Genomic DNA, 12,806 nt, shown 5'->3' with positions numbered 1-12,806 from the left:
ACAGTGCTGTAATATTTTACTAATGGTGGCCATTTTGCAAAGGGTTACAGGCTCAGCTCATCACTAATGTACAACCTAAACTACTGACATCTCTCGCCGGTCGCAAACTTGATTTGGCCTACTTAGCAGGGAATCTTCCAATGCCCCTTCCTCCTGCCTACTTTCAGCATGTATAACTTTGTATATACTACTTGTGGGGTGACAATCTTCTTTGAAAGCTACATAAAGCTGGGGTCGGTATAAATACCCAACCCTCATTGGTGCATGATGCTGTGGTGTCCCTATTTTCCAAAATATTTTTGACCAAAGGATACCAAAATGGAAAACAACAACTGGCATGCAACACAAGTTGATTTACAATACCATCATCCATACCAAATAACGCTACCCAAAGCTGAAATACCTTTACTTATGAATTGACACAGCCACATGTGGAGGAGCAAACCTACTAGACAATTTTTGCTCTTGGAGACTGTAGCCAGCAGAGCTTCTGTGAAACAATCGGCGCTCAACATATTGTCAAATACAGAAATGCTTGAATAAGCCTATCAGTCCTCCTTAAGGAACTGGCTGAAATCAAACACTCAATATGAATGATGTCCTTGGCAATGACTACAACAAACTCAGAAATGCAATCTCCATGAGGAGACATCACTTCATTTGTAAAGAGGCATACATCTACTGGAGTTCGCCTTACTGATTGCAAGGATAACAATCCTGACTGGGGACAAGAAATGTGGCAGATACACTAAAAGACAATAGATTTAGAGGATAGTAACCAGAGTGACAATATTCGGCTTTTAGGAGTACCAGAAAAGCAGAGTAAGTGGACATGTTCACCTTTTTGAGCAATCTACTTCCCTCTTATTTAAACATCATTTTTGATCTACCGTTGGAATCCCAGAGGCACACAGTGTACACTCCCACACATCCCACACAGCTCCCTTGGGTGAGACCCAAGAGACTGTTACATCCAAAGATCCAGCTCAAGAGGACTTCACGTACCAGGAGGAATGAAAACACTGGGACACTGTGATACACGAATGGGCTCAAGGAAATAAACATAGAACCTGGATACCCACAATGTACCCACAGTGCCAAGAGAAAAGTCTAGTACCCCAATAAGACCTGAACTCCTCTCTCCTTGTCGGACACTGTTCTTTTCAAGTTATTCACGGATTGCATTGCTCTTGTCCCTTGCCCTTTGTTCCTAATGCCTCTTTTATGCTTCCTGGTTGAGAGGACAGTAGTAGCCTAGATGTGTATAGGAACCAATGGTAAGTGGCGTAAACTGTTACTCGCTGTTACTATCCTTAAAAAAAACATGTTTGGCCAGGCAGAAGGCTTTTCACACATTAGAGCACATTCCCCCTATGCTCGGGACTGGAAACATTCTAATCCCAGATAACCAAGAATCTTATACTACTTATCATATGGATCTCGAGTACCCGTCCATGTTGGTTGACACGACACCCATACCCCCTAGGAAAAAGAAGCCATATGAGGACGCTAGCACCATTGTGCTGGACTCTAAGATTGTCCCTTATAATTCTGTGCTACATATACATTCCTAAATTTGACCTACTGATTTCCTACTTCTGCTTCCTTTGCTGCCATGTTTACTTTAGGAGACCCTCCCAGGAATATTTGGCCACTCTTTGCATATTCCCTATTTTCCCACTCTTTGGATATTTTCTATAATGGACTACACATACATGACCCACTACACTCCCTGGTCCACATTAATGCTTCAACTATTAACCCACCGGCGGTTCCTCCCATCCTCTGATGTTATCAGCCAATACCCTGTCTCTATCCTATCTCCCTACATAGTTACCCTCATAAGCTCTCACTTGCAGAAGCTATTGATTATAACATTACTTAATGTTAATGGGCTGACACACTTTATTAAACATAAGGAAATCCTGACCTTTCCACACCATAACACAACATGCATTACACCTGAACTGGAAACCCAATTAACTTTGGAAGAAATCGACAAGCTTTGTAGAGACTGGGTAGGTAGGGCAATTCATGCTAGCTCCACTTCACCCATAAAGACCGCCCACGAGGGATTGCAAAAGTCTAGGAAGAGAGTGGTAGCTATCTTAATACAGAAATACCTGTCCTTCAGGTTGTTGCACACTTTGACGGACGTAGAGGGTAGATAGGTTTTTGATAAATTTTGCATACATAATACTTGCATTGTGGGAGGATCTATAAATGCTTCAGTCAGAAAAACATGCGGATTTCTCTCCCAGATCAGCAGACTACTTACTTCATTTGGCAATGTGAAAGTCATACTAGAGGGATACTGGAATGTAACAAAAGGTCCCATCCTATACAGATCAGACAAACCTGATGTGAGTCAAGACAGGTAGAGGTCCAGCACGCAAGAGCATGTATTACACCCCCATGGTTGGGGTTAAACCTTCACCTCTTGTCCCGCAACATCAGAACCAGAATCGATTTCTTTCTCTTAACACCTGGTCAACACTTTCATAGTACCATTTGAAATATTGGCTCACAATTTGATCTAAATTCATGTTGATTTGAAGCTGCATCCGCCCACGAAAAGCTCTTGGCAAATTACCCTCTTACACTATAAAGGTCAATAGAAAAATGATGTTTATGCACTCACGTGGAACACATCCTCAAAGACAATAAAGACTCCCTGAACTCATCACAGATACTCTGGGGAGCAGGGGTACTATGATAAGAGTTCTTCTAATTAAGGATTCAGCACTACTCGAAACATAGTCCAGCCGTTCAAGAACACACTTGAAATGCAAGTTCAAACTCTGACTAAAGCATATTCCGGTTTCTTGTTTGATGTCATTCTGCATAAACTGTTAACTGCCAAACCAAGGACTTTGAGACATAGTATAGGATAATGACATAGTCATATCCAATAAAATGAGACAAGATTTCAAGAAAAGGGCACACCTCAATCTCTCCTATTTGGGGGAAGATCCTAATTGTTGCAATGAACATAATCCCTAAATTCAAATGCGTCTTTGGTAAGCTTTCACTACCTGTTCCTCAGAGTATCTTCCGAGTCACAGAACGGAATATTACACAATTCATTTAGGGGTGGAGGGTGACAGGCCAAGATTAAAGGACCCTAAACTTTACTCATCATCAGAGAAAGGAGGGCTCTATCTTCCACACTTTGACACCCTTTAGCATCCCAAGTACAGGTTTGTGTGACATGTGGCACACATACATGCCCTAAGGGCATGTCTGTGTGGCACATGGCACAGGTGTACATGCACAGATGTGCATGCACACCTGAATTCGGTATTTTACCACACAATAGGATTGTGTGGTAAAATACTGACTCTTAAGGGCCTGTGGCACTCTTAGGAGTGTCAGATACATATGGATTTACCGATTCGGTACATATACCAATTCAGTATTTTACCGAATCGGCATATTTACCAAATCGGTAAAATTACAGATTCGGAAAAATTACCGGATCGGTAGGCCCCCTACATCTGATAAGCCAAATACCGGTCGGAAACGGCCGAAATCGGCCATTTCCGACCGGTATTAGGGCTCCTACATCTGGCCCTTAGTTAATCACACCTAAAATACAGCTTTTTCAAAATCCTCCACCGATGGAATTGGTCTCTAACAAAACTGTATAAAGCTATGCTTAGTAACTGCTTCTGCTACTGGATGTTTAGGGAGCTACGCAGCAAAATAGTGCAAATATTATGGGAATGCATGCATCTTGACAGACACTAGGTCCAAATCTGCAACGGTCTGCAGACTGAACTACACCACCAACATCATAGAATGCCCCTATAGTACTACTACGTGAGCAGCCTGACCTGCACACCCTCACACCCCATTTGAGATCATTGCTACTGCAATAGGAGATGCTGAGGTGGGGAATTTATGCCACTGGAAATCCACACTGATCTCAATGTTTAAAGACCGGCTAGACACAGGCTTCACAACCCAGTAGCTTGTGAGCTGTAAGTAGCTGACCTTTGTGCGAACCAGTATAAACAATTATTGAATTAAAATATGTGGACCAACATTGAGAATGTGTATTTGAGACAAAATAGTGTGTATTTTCAAAACTCATTAACTGATGTTTGGAGAAAAATGGTTGAATTGACAAAATATATTTAATGCTCAGTTTTGAGTGAAAAATCATGTGGCATATGGGAGACTTATTACTAACATAATTACGTTGGTACTTGGGTCATTGAGTGTTTCTTTGAACATAGTTTACATAATTAAATATTGTAGGTGTTAAATATTAAAATAAATAGTCACAACTTGTTTTTTAGTTTATGCAAACTAAAACCAACATGTCCCTGAATCTTTCTTTTCACATTTTTCAACCCAGAAAACTCAATCATAAACAAATCCACAAGACAACCTTGCACTCCAGCTGAAGAACGTAGAGCTCCAGCTAGGAGAACTTTCAAATAATATGGGAAGTTCTACTAGGGCCATGGATTATTGACCCAGTAGACCTAATGTTTTTTTTAATGTTGCTGGGGGGCTGCTATACTCTTTTCAGCCCTGCAACATTAAAAAAGGCTTGCTGCTGGCCCTCCCTATTCTAGAAGCCCCATCAAGCTCAAGCACCAAAAATCCCTCTAAGGGGATTATGGGGCGCTCCTCCAAGGAGCAGTGAATAATAAGTGTTCAACCTGCAACTCATATAGTTTACATTTTGATGCTCTGTTGCCCACCCAAGACACACTTTTTAGGGGAGGAGGGCATGGAGATCTCCAAGCCTTTATGGCCCCAGGACCCCATCCCCTGGGGCCTTTCTATTTTTAAGGGGAAGCGAGTGAGAGAACCTCCCTCCCTGAGTCTTGCATATCCCCGTGGTCTGTCATTTTTATTCAGGGGCACCCAGCCTCCCTCCTGTCACAACAGAGGTTAACACTAACCTGATCAGCAGGATACAGCGGGAGCGATGAGGATGCTAGATTTCCTTTTCCCCTATATGGAACAACCGGAGAGTAATGAAAACACTCACCAGATATCACCACAATCGGGGAAGGGGAAAACAAGGGACAAACGAAACAATAAGGTTGCAGCAGTCAAATAAATGTAGACAAGCACTGAAGTGAAGTAGTGCTGATATGTCTCCCTCTGGTAACTCAGTGTTTTCCTGTATAAAGAGAGAACCATACACGTAAATATGCACACAATGTCATCAAACTTTATCAATGTCATATATGTTGAAATACACTTACAATTATAAGCTGCTGCACATACTTCATAACAAAAGGCACAAAAGGGTAAAAATAAAGCAAAAAGGAAATCAAATAGTTTTCTATCACTTCTTTTTCCCAGTGATAGTTTAGTTTCATAAATCCAAGGCAAATGAACAAGTTTATACCCAGATAACAAATGTACTTATCTGTTACCGGGCCGACCTCTTGTAAAGTTGGTATCCTATTTGTAGGATCTTCACAAGAACAAATTAACTAATCTGAGCCCTCAACAGCTTATGGGGGCTAGTAGGTCAGTGCAATAAAGTTGTTGAAGCCAAGCTTGAAAACAAACAGTGCCAAAAATAATGAATGCGCTCCTGCACTAAACAATAAGGTTCTAAGTGCTGTCAAGCACTTTTTATTACTAAATAGGAACTCTATCCTGCTGGATATAAACTGTTGTGGCCTCTCATCATGGCTCCAGACAAAGATCAGGCCTCCGAAGCACCAAGCGCCCCAAGCTCAATGAATACGGGTGCTTCCAAACGCTTCGCACGTTTCGTATTTCAAATACATAAAAAAAATAATTAAAGCGCCCAATCGCGATGGAACAAAGACTCATCAGCGCGGCTCAGCGAACAACGAGTCGGAAATAGCAGCAGAGTGTCTCGTGGGCGTCTCCTCCTGCCTCACGCTGCGGGCGCTAGTGATACAACAAACAAAATGCTCGTGTCTGCTTCCAAATGCCCCCAGGAGTTCCTGAACAGGATTATCGGCAAAGCGTGGTCCTCTCAGGCCGGTTCACGGTTGTCTAGTCTCCGCACACAGGTGACAAGCACCCTTTCCTGGGCTGAAGGAGATTAAGAAGGAAGAAAGATAGAGAGAAAAATAGGACTACATCCTCCCTAAGAATTCTGGGAGATGTAGTACACTCACACCATACCTCAATCTCACTCTATCTAGCCTTTGCTCCATATTGCATCGTGACAGAACCCCCTCTCCAGGACCAACATCTCGGCGGTCCACTAGGTTTAGAAGGAAACTAGGAGTGGAATCGTATCAGAAGACCTGGGCAATGGAAATTGACCCTTGGTTCCCAGGATTGGTCCTCAGGGCTGTATCCTTTCCACGCAATCGGATAGTGTAGCCGCCCCCTAATGAGTTTGGAGTCGAGAATGTCCTGTACCTCATACTCCTCCTCCCCTTCTACTTCCACTGGCAATGGTTTCTTGGGCAACCTAGCACTGGGGAGACAGGGTTTTAACAGAGACACATGCAACACAGGGTGGATGTGCCAGGAGGTAGGTACAACAAGCTTCATGGCCACGGGGTTGATTATGCTGCGGATGGTATAGGGGCCTACAAAGTTGGGTTGTAACCAAGTGTTTCCCTTAAATTTCAGATGTTTTGTGTTTAAGCACACCTTGTCCCCCACTTTATATGTAGGTTCTGGAGTTCTTTTCTTGTCTGCATAATGTTTATCTCTGGCTCTAGATGTTTCTAGATGTATTTTAGCATTCAGAAGTACTGATTTGAGAAGTGCATTGTGTTCTTGTATTGTGGGATGTGTAGATGTAACAGGCTGTTCGAATGGCATCATATTAGGATGATAACCGTGGAGGCAATAGAAGGGAGAGTAACCCAAAGAGGAATGTTCGGCGTTATTATACGCAAACTCTGCGGTCCATAAGAGTGTTTTCCTTTCTTCTTCATATTGCAAGGTAAAGCATCTTAAATATTGTAAAGGGTATTATTCAACCGTTCAGTTTTGCCATCTGTTTGGGGATGATAGCTTGTAGATAACCGGGCATCAGTTTTCATAACATCACACAGTGCTTTCCAGAATTTGGATGTGAATTGGGTGCCTCTGTCGGTAATGATGACTGAAAGAAGTCCGCGCAGTCTTACTATGTTTTGTAGGAAGGTAATGGCCAATTCGCCCGATGTAGGTAATTTTGCTAACGCTATGAAGTGCCCCATGTTGGTTAAGTGATCTATAATTACAAGAATCGTATTGTAACCCAAGCTAGGAGGCCTCACCACAATAAAATCCATGGATACAGTGTGCCATGGTGCTGGGGGCAATGGTATAGGTCGGAGTAATCCGCTAGGTCGCTTATGTGGAACCTTAGCCTGAACACATATAGGACAGTTTATGATGTATTTTTCAGTATCCAGTTTTAAGGACTCCCACCAGAAATATCTACTCATGTTTTGCAGGGTTTTCTGTTTTCCCAAGTGTCTAGCCATGGACGAATCATTAGTCCATTGCAGGGCTTCTTGTTGAAGAGGACCCTCAGGAACATACAATCTTTTATCATAAAACAGCAGATCTTTTCTTGTGAAACGATGTTGCGGATCTTTATGGACCCACTCCTGTACATCTAGATTCTCGATTTGTTTCCGCACGTCTTCTAAGAAGGAGGCTGATGTTGTCAAAGATATTACTTCTGTTGGAAACAAGGCTTTCTGCAGTAAAATGGGAGGATCTTCTTCTTGATCCAACCCTTCTTCATGCACGAGCATAGATCTTGATAGTGCATCTGCTTTCCCATTCTGTGGTCCAGGTCTAGAGTTGATGAGAAAATCATAATCAGCAAAAAACAAGAACCAACGGAGTTGCCGAGGAGTTAGGGCTCTGGCACTTTTCAGAAAGAGCAAATTCCTATGGTCAGTGTATATTTCAACCGTATGACGGGCTCCCATCAGATGGTGTCTCCACTCTTCACACGCTCTTTTTAGGCCAACAGCTCCTTGTCGGTGATGCTATAATTCACCTCGCATGAAGACAGTTTCTTGGAAAAGAAGGCAACAGGATGGAGTTGTCTTGTTTCTGGATGTCTTTGGGAAAGGATCCCACCTACGGCATAGTAGGAGGCATCTGTCTCCACCACAAAAGGTTGACTGGGATCAGGATGTCTTAGGATCGGAGCACTGGTAAAGCAGGTTTTTTACGCTTGAAATGCCTTTTCCGCCGCCTCATTCCAAAGAAAGACGGCTCCTTTTCTTAGAAGGTGTGTCATGGGTTGAATGATTTTGGAGAAGTCCCTGATGAACCTCCTATAAAAATTAGCAAAGCCAAGGAAACTTTGTAGGTTTTTTACACTAGGGGGTTATTCCCATCGAGTGATGGCGTCAGTCTTCTTCTTGTCCATACAAATCCCACTGGGTCCGATGACATAGCCCAAGTATTCCACTTCTGTAGTATGAAAAAGGCATTTCTCAAGTTTAGTATGAAGAGAATACTTTTGCAGACGTTCCAGCACTGCCACAACATTATGAACATGATCCTCAAGGGAAGTGAAGTGGATTAAAATATCATCGATGTATACAATGCAAGAAACATCCAACAATCCTCTCAACACTTCATCCATGAAGCATTGAAATGCGGGGGGGGCGTTATATAGACCAAATGGCATTACTTGATATTCATACAGCCCGAACATGGTGCGAAAGTCTGTTTTCCATTCATCCCCCCACCGCATGCGTACCAGATGGTAGGCTCCCCTAAGATCCAATTTAGTAAATACTGTGGATCCTTTTAGCTGATCCAACAAAACAGGTATCAGGAGCAGAGGATATCTGTTTTTCTTTGTTACTCACCCTGTAATCTATGCACGCCCTCAACCCTCCTTCGTGTTTTGGTATGAAAAACAGGGGCGATGATGCAGGGGAAGAAGAGGGACAAATGAAGCCAGAGGATAACAATTTCTCAAGATATTGCTGTAGGTAGAGGGTTTCTGCCTCTGTTAGTGCGTAAATGCAACTGCAGGGAATGCTGGCGCCTGGTTCCAGGTCTATCACGCAATCATAGCCCCTATGGGGAGGCAATTTGTTCGCTTCTTGTTCGTCAAACACTGTTTTGTAGAGAGAATATTCCTGTGGTAACATGGAAACACTACACACACACTGAGAACTACAAGCACAATATAGCAATTTGGCAACACTTTCTGTGTGGGTAAGTACTGATTTCCTGTCCTGGATACAATGCTCAGCACAAAAAGAGGAATTCATGGTCACAGTACGGGCTGCCCATTTTACTAGCGGGTCATGTAGCATAAGCCAAGGCATTCCTAGGATTAGCTTGAATTTCAGGGCATCCCTACGGTCTAACTGTATAGTCTCGAAATGGTTCATACCGAATTGCATGGGCAACTGCTCTGTGTGGAATCGTACTGGTCCTGACGTTAAGGCAGTCCTGTCCACTGCTCTGACTGTTTCCGGCCTCTCTTTCCGTATACATGGGATACCCAAATCATGTACGTATTGTTGATCGATGAAATTGCCTGTAGCCTCTGAATCCAGCAGGGCATGTACCAAACTATGCCTCCCTCCTGGCAGTTCTAACGTAACACACACATTCATATGGGCCACAGACGTTTGAACGGTATTAGCCACCGCCGAAAAGACCTCTTCTACTTCTTGCTTCAAACAAGGGGTCTCTGTCTTGCTTGAGCATTCTAGTTTTCTGAATTTCCTGACAGGAAGTCCACCATCGGTACTTTCCTAGGCCCTTTGTTGTCTCTAGAAACTGTTTTCAGTTTTGATTTACAATCCTTAATGTAATGACCAGGCTTTCCGCAATATATACATAACTTCTGGTTACGTCTTCTGTTTCTTTCTTCTTGACTCAAGGGTCCTCTTATACCACTGATTTGCATGGGTTCAGTTCCATCTGAGACTGATGGATGTTCTTCTGGTAGAGAGTTTGGACAAGAGTACAAGAAACGGGATTTGGAACGCTGTTTATCACCCTTCCGTTTCTGAAGACGATTGTCTAGTTGTACCGTTAGGTTGATCAGTTCTTCACAGGCAGTTGCCATATGAACTACTTGAGCCAATACATCTTTAAACTCGGGCTCGTAGTCCTTGGTAGAATAAGGAAGCCCTTTTTTCTGCAGGCCACTCAGTCTCCACAACAAGCCTATTAAATGTGGTTATGTATGATAACAGGTCCTGTGTGCCCTGCCTCAACATAATGAGTTCTCTATCTAGGTTAAGTTGGTGTGCCTTTCTATCGAACAATTTGCGCATTTCATCACAAAAAAGGGGGAAGCTAAGTAACATAGGATCATTCCTTTCAATCAGTGGGAAGGACCAACTAGCTGCATTTTCTCCTAAATAGGACAGAACAAAGGCTGTTTTGACCCTGTCATCAGGAAACACAGCAGGTTTGCACATAAAGTGTAACTTACACTGACCTAAATAAATGACAAACTTTTTGGGATCCCCAAAATACCTCTCTGGTGGAGCTAAAGGTAACTAAAGGGATTGAATAACCTGTATTGTAGCGGGTGCTACTCCTCCCGTCTGCTCTTGTGCTGTGTCATGTGAAGAAGGGGGTGGTAGAGTCCAGTTCTTAACACCATCACTGCTGCAGCAATTCCCCCTCTGTGCTGAGAGGCTTTGAAACCCATTGTTCATGACTAGCTCAGCTCGTCATAAGCACAGCTCCACTGTGCCTCATGACGAGCTCAGCTCGTGATGAGCATCGAAGGGGTTAATGATTGCGGCACCCCTAGTGCTGGTGGGGATGCCACGAGACAACCCTGCTACCTCCCTTCTTAGAGTGCCCATCTCATTCCTCAATTCTGAGATTTCCCCCCGAAAGGCATCCACTTCCATCCGTAAAGCAATTAAGGTTTCTAGCATGGATGTGACAACAGTGTTGGTGTCCATTGCTCAGGCTATAAGTATCCGTGGGCTTGTCACTCTAACAGAGGTTAACACTAACCTGTTCAGCCGGAAACAGCGGGAGCAATGAGGATGCTAGAGTTCCTCTTCCCCTATATGGAACTACCTGTGAGTAATGGAAACACTCATCAGACATCACCACAATCGGGGAAGGGGTAAAAAGGGACAAACAAAACAATAAAGTTGCAGCAGTCAAATAAATGCAGAGAAGCACTGAAGTGAAGTAGTGCTGATATGTCTCCCTCTGGTAACTCAGTGTTTTCCTGTCTAAAGAGAGAACCAAACACACGTAAATATGCACACAATGTCATCAGACTCTATCAATGTCATATGTTTTGAAATACATTTCCAATTATAAGCTGCTGCACATACTTCATAACAAAAGGCACAAAAAGGTAAAAATAAAGCAAAAGAAAATCAAATAGTTTTCTATCACGTCAAGCACTTTTTTATTACTAAATAGGAACTCTCTCCTGCTGGATATAAACTGCTGTGGCCTCTCATCCAGGCTCCAGATAAAGATCAAGCCTCTGATGCACCAAGCTCCCCAAGCTCAATGAATACGCGTGCTTCCAGACGCTTCGCGCGTTTCATATTTCAAATACACAAAAAAAATTATTAAAGCGCCCAGACTGTGTCCTGGGAACCCCACTCCTGGGACACAGTCATTTAGAAGGTCAGCGGGCATGGAAGGCATGTCTGCTTCCACTGGGCAGGAGCTTTTATAAAGCTCCTGTTGGGTGGGAGCAGACTTTTGTTTCCCTACCCATGGTCCTGCAGGGAGGACAACTCAGAAACCTCCCACATTTTGTGATTGGCCAATGGCCATGCGCAGTGCGGGCTGTCAGCCCATTGGGCTGACTTTCCATATAGTAATAAAATATTACTTTATGTTAAAAGAAAAATTCAACTAAAGAACCAACTGCTAAAGTGACATTGAAGGTAGGTGAACATTTCAGTGAAAACTTAACATTTTAAACTAAAAGACGTGCTGAAATTCTCTAACTGTAACTCAGGACCTAAGGTAACTATAACTCACATCCTCGCCATGCCCAGATCATTACTATCTGCAGTGCAGTAACACCTTTGACACAATAGAAAACATTGCCTTACAATGTTCCTGTGAGCTCCCAGGTTTCTGGCAAAACTATGAAAGCCAAGTAAAAACAATCTCACTCTGCCTGAGAATGAGCAACAAGATGGCACCAGGTGTGGTTCGGCACTGGCAAATGGCGAGTAGAGGTCGAGCCATGTTTGCATTGATCACCGGGTGGATACTCAGTGGCTGGCAACAGGCCACAGAATCTTACTGATTCTGGCTGGAGCAAGACCTAATGCAGTCTGACAGAAGTAGAGAGGGAGCAGACAAAGTGTAGTATTTGTACAAAGCGGGGAACATCCTTTTCAACGCAACTTTTACGACGCATGTCATTACAACGCATTGCGCTGGGGGGCGCTCTAGGATAGGGAATAGATTTAATTTACTATCCAGCACCTTCCCTACTATCCACAGGGACTGGAGTTGGAATAGTAAATTAAACTATTCACTATCCAGCACCCCTCAACACTATGCGTTGTAACAGCATGCGTTGTAAAACTTGCGATGTAAAGGCATGCGTAGTAAAAGCATGTGTTGTAATGTCATACAACCGTACAAAGCAGCCATCTAGCCCTGAATAGTCCTGACAGTGTGTTACTTTTTGATGGACCTGAAAGATGTTCCTGCTAAACCATCCAACTAAGATAAGGGGTTTCAGACACTCACTGTATATTAATATTAGGAGGAATAAACGGCAAAGAAACTTTTCCAGGATAAGAGGTTCCTTATGTAGGTGTCAGATAGGGGATTAGCAAATCGGTGTGCTAAGACTAAGGAAACACACATGTGCTAACAACTACTCTTATACGTTCACTTTGTGAGGT

At 43.2% G+C, this 12,806-nt stretch overlaps 1 protein-coding gene across 1 annotated transcript in view; it reads right to left on the bottom strand.

The window, feature by feature from the left end:
* The window catches only part of LOC147678510 (extracellular calcium-sensing receptor-like), a 41,949-nt gene that overhangs the window by 16,053 nt on the left and 13,090 nt on the right, over positions 1-12,806 (bottom strand). The gene's annotated exons all lie outside the window — the stretch shown is intronic.

Source organism: Lissotriton vulgaris, chromosome 12 (genome assembly GCF_964263255.1).
Source record: "Lissotriton vulgaris chromosome 12, aLisVul1.2, whole genome shotgun sequence".
Classification (NCBI taxonomy): Eukaryota; Metazoa; Chordata; class Amphibia; order Caudata; family Salamandridae; genus Lissotriton; species Lissotriton vulgaris.
Note: the sequence above shows the minus strand (reverse complement) of the source record. Positions and strands in the feature narration are given on the sequence as shown.